The following is a 4,970-nucleotide window of genomic DNA, read 5'->3' on the forward strand; positions in this document are numbered from 1 at the left end:
CTCGGTGAATTCGACCTGATATTAACTATTATTGACTCTATCTATTTATTTGTTTCTCTTGATTAACACGACAAGTATTAGTTTATTCGTTGAAAAATATATTTAGTATCGGTAACATAATATATTACAGGGCATAATGGTATGTGTAATTAATGGATGTAAAACATCCGTGAGTCATTACAGAATGCAACCCCGAATTTAGATAGCATTCACTTGACTATTGCTTGGTAAGCTATATTCCATTCTCATTTACAGAGATACAATTAAATCATAATGAACCATATAAGGACTTTTTTACCGGCACGCTCTTTTAAATTTCGGTTGCAGGAGCCAATTGTTGACTTCTTCTCCAATGACAGACTCATTGACCATCTCTTAGAAATTTCTTTGGCAGACACCTGGAAAGAATCATAATACAGATTACAGATACTTACAGATATATATATATATATATATATATATATATATATATATATATATATATATATAATATATATATATATATATTAATGGAATGAGTGAGAAAAACCCCAGACAAGCAATATGGAAAATAGCACATCTTTCATGAACTAATTATTGATATCTTATTACAAAAGAATTGTTATTAAATAAGTTGAAGCTAAAAAATGTTCAAGGAGTATATTTATAATGGATTACAACGTTTTAAGAATATGAAATAATGTCAAGTATTAATTTATTAAAATATAGTTACAGTTAGTGTTAATTTGGCTACTTTTATGGAAGCTGAATTCAAACTGAATGTGATAACAGAACTTTTCATTAGAAATGGAAGAAGAAGGGTAAAACTGGAATAAAAATAATTATAAAGAATTCTTTACCAGTGTGGAAGTGGGGTATGCAGAAAAATTGAAATTGGAAAAGAAAAATATTGGAATGAAGATTCAATAAAAATTTAAATAGAGAAAAGGTAAAAATAATGGAGAAAAAATAGTTCATGTATGAGCGGAGGATACAGAGAAATTAGAAAGTATGCAGCCTCTCTTCATAAACTGTTCTGGCAGCCCCTCCAACTGGAGCGAGCTACACGTACATCACACCACACAGGAGGTTACCGAGCGCCAAGCGCGAGTCAAAAAAGGAGTCAGAGAAGAAAAAAATGAAATGAACACTGTTAAATTAATTTCCTTAATGTAATTTTTTTAAGAAAAATATGTATTAAAGCTCTTTCTTTGGAAAAATGTAATACTGGTACAGATAAGAGTACCGACAGTAAAAAAATACTGTATAAGTTGAAAAGAATTCATCACTTTAGTACTGTATCAATAAAATAATTAATAATTCACTATGATTTACTACTTGAACTTCTAGTTCATGAGTTCTAATGATTGAACTATTTTAAGAAAATCTAATGTCGTATTGATATTGACTTGATAAAAGAACTTCCGTAAAAAGAATTCGGTTGTCATTGTGGATTAGTTATTATTGTGATGATTCTGAAATAATATAATGTATAACGCAAAGTAGATGGTGTTTCCACAACAGCATTACTTGCCACTGAGTGAGTGAGTTGAGGAGTGTGAAATTTAATTCAAAAGTATTTGCGCAAAATGATGAGATGGTAGGTAATTACAATTATCTTACCTAATTATAAGGTGTATCATACCTTTGAAAGTTTTATTCACATTTGATCCAATGTGTCCTGAGTTTTCTTCTAGAAATTAATTTTTTTGTTGTTGCTGAGATATGCATTATGAATAATTAATGTATGCTTCCACTTTTTTGCACATCTCTTTTTTCGATATTACTCTGTAGCATCATTATAATCATTCTCCATACAATGCCAATCGCAAACATTTCCCTGAAAATGAAAATTTGACAACAATAGAACAAATTCACAGGTATCAATATTGTAGGTAGACATATTATTCATCTACTTTTTGTAGGCTTATTGTTGTTACATCTACCCCATCCTCTACTTATGCATATTGAATTCAGTCAATGATAATAAACAGTTGAATAAGAAGCGTAGGTACCTCAACGTTTTGTAGCTTTTCACATGTGAGAAGATGTACGATATATAAATATGTAGGCTGGATTGTTTTTAGAAAGGTTTTATCTGAATTATTTTTTACCTCATTCATTGAACAAGTGTAGCGAGTTCTTAATTTGGACTCTAGGATTTTATTGTTAGCATGATATGTTACTCGTGATAATAGCTACTGTACCAAACTCTTTGACTAAACTACTTCAAAATTTGAAATCAGCATATCTTTGAGACCATTCTACAGATCAAAGTTATTCGGTTGTCAATAAAATTGACTCTTTCCTTCGTCCTTTATGAGGATAACAGGTTTATCATGATTTAGAAGTGGATATGGAAAACATGTACAGTGGTAGCATAAATCATATTAATCACAAATTACACGTGATAGAATCAGTTTGAATTTTCCACTTTCATATGGTCAGGAATATTTTTTTTTTGTCATCATGGATGTTAACAACTTATTCGATTTATATTATTGAGCCTATCAATATATTGCATATCTTAGGTCCAATAGGCCATAAAACATAATAATGAAGTAGAACCTTAATAAGTGAACAATATAACAGATGCTAAGTATAATTTGAAATGAATTGAGTTAATAATATATTGATAATTGTTAAATGTAAATAAATAAATATTAACTTTTTCATAACATTTCAATAAAATTTGAGGTTGAATATTTCTGAAATAGCTAAATTATTTATTTTTTCCATAGTCGAAACTACATACTGTAAGGTAATAATTGAATTAAATTTGCTGTTATATTCATAATTGTAAAATCATGTCATTGGGCTGAAATTTATTTATAAGATATTAATACATAATTGGAACACATCCTCTTGCACATACATATTCAGAACTGTCAGTATACAGCAGCATAAGCATGAATATATTATTGTATTCGAAACTGTACCTAGAGTTCTAAGTTCTAGAGTAATATTATGTACTTACATTTTTTGATAGAAGATCAAATATTCACGTTATTTTAAAACTAATAAATGACTGAAGCACTGTAAAGAGAACTGGAACTTTCCATGTACAGGAAATGTGGTGCATGATGCATCCTTTTCGACTGAAACACTTACAGAGACTAGAGTAGATGAGTAGAACAAAAACCAAAAACGCGGCAAAACGCGCTTTGATTTCGACAACGTGTAGTGAAAAGAAGGGGGGAAGTATGTGAGAGAGTGAGTGATGTTAGACAGAGAAGGAGTGGTTGTTGAACAGGGAGTGGACAGTGGACAATGGCCTGCCATTACAAAAGAAAAAACATTTTCTGCATTTCCTTTGTAAATTTTATTGAAAATAGAACTTGAAATTGTAATGAATTTTGATAATATGAATATGCATTATTATTTCTCATGATAATCTTTATTATAGGTTGATGTTATAATAATTATGTGGAATCAATATTTGTAAAGTTTTTAATATAGAACAGAAATTATCTATTTTGCTTCTGAAATTCTCTTTTCATTACAGTAGATGTATTACCTTTCACTGATAATAGAAACCTTAGATAATGTATAATTTGGAAATGAATTGTTCTATTGATTTCAATAAGCATTTCAATTCACTTCAATAAGAAATCATGTTATCACATACAGTGGTGTAATACAATAGTTCACTAGTATTATAATTATCTGTTATTATATCAGGCTATAAATACCTTTTTCCATTGCATATATTTCCACCAATAGATTCATTGATGGAAATACCATGTAATAATACATGAAAATACCATGTAGTACATGGAAATGTAACTCATGGGAAAATGTATTAAATCTTTCTACATACGAGTTTTCGTAAGTTCAAATATATATTCGATGATATTCCATGATAAGGTATAGTTATATACTATTCAGAACCTTACCAATTTTCAACCTTTGTTTTTCTTATTGGTCTCACTGTTTCCAAATCAATGTCGGAACTTGCCACACTGCGTAAAATAAATATAATTTCAAACTTTGTTCATTATTCAATCAATCAAATAGTTATTTATTTATCATTGCATTTATACAATATAAAAAGTGTGAAAATAAATATAAAATAATTTGCAATAATCTGTTCAGAAAGTTTCATATTTAATAAATACATTAATTGTATTTTAATGAATGCATTAATGAATGTACTTCAATGAATGCATGGCAGAGAATACAAATTTACAAGTCTTATTAATTTGATCAGACCAGTCAAGATTTTCGTTCATTAATTCCAAGGTTTTTAACTAAATCACAGTAAGCTATTTCGACACCATCAACACTAATTTTGTCAAGTGAGTTCACATCGATATTGTTGACTAGTCTTTACTAGAGAGAGATTGATTGATTGATTGAGTACTTTATTCATGTAGATTACAATATATACTGGCTTATACACTTATAATCAATAGCTTACAATACAGCAAAATTATAGATGAATTTACATAATATAGACTAGGAAAATAACTATAGAACTGTATATGATATGAAAAAGCAATTTGTAATATAATAACTATAGATAATAATCATATTGTTATGCATCTACATAAATTGGCGGAGCTTTGGACATATCAATGTCCATTCTTTGGGAAGAATAATAAAAATATCCTCCCCACTAACTCTCTACCAAAACGTTAATTTTGTTATTTAAACTAAGGATTTATTTATTAATGGAAATATTGTAAAAGTTTTAATCAATATGAATATTGAAGAGAAAAATAATGATTAATAAAATGAAGTAGGCTGAAAGTAGATCAGGGTTATCAAATTTCAGTAATATACAGCAGTATGCAGTGGATAATTGAAATAACATGAGTTTATAAAATATATATACAATTCGTACTATAACATGGTTTAAAGGTTTATATTGGTGGAATGGGTGAGGGATGGTTGTCATGTGATCGTTCTAGGGCCGGACAGTTTCAGTCATTTGTTCCAAAATATGCTTTTTTAAAGTCAGGTTGAAGCTCGCTCGGCTCTCGATAGAC

General features: G+C 29.0%; 1 long non-coding RNA gene across 1 annotated transcript; it reads right to left on the reverse strand.

Moving 5' to 3' along the window:
* Positions 1-298: 298 nt before the first annotated feature.
* On the reverse strand, positions 299-4,369 carry LOC120354996. Its single transcript, XR_005573360.1, has 3 exons — positions 2,957-4,369; positions 1,625-1,819; positions 299-398 (listed from the first exon to the last, which is right to left on the reverse strand). It is a non-coding gene; the product is annotated as an uncharacterized LOC120354996 (long non-coding RNA).
* Between the last annotated feature and the right edge of the window lie 601 nt (positions 4,370-4,970).

This window comes from Nilaparvata lugens, chromosome X, assembly GCF_014356525.2.
Source record: "Nilaparvata lugens isolate BPH chromosome X, ASM1435652v1, whole genome shotgun sequence".
Taxonomy (NCBI): Eukaryota; Metazoa; Arthropoda; class Insecta; order Hemiptera; family Delphacidae; genus Nilaparvata; species Nilaparvata lugens.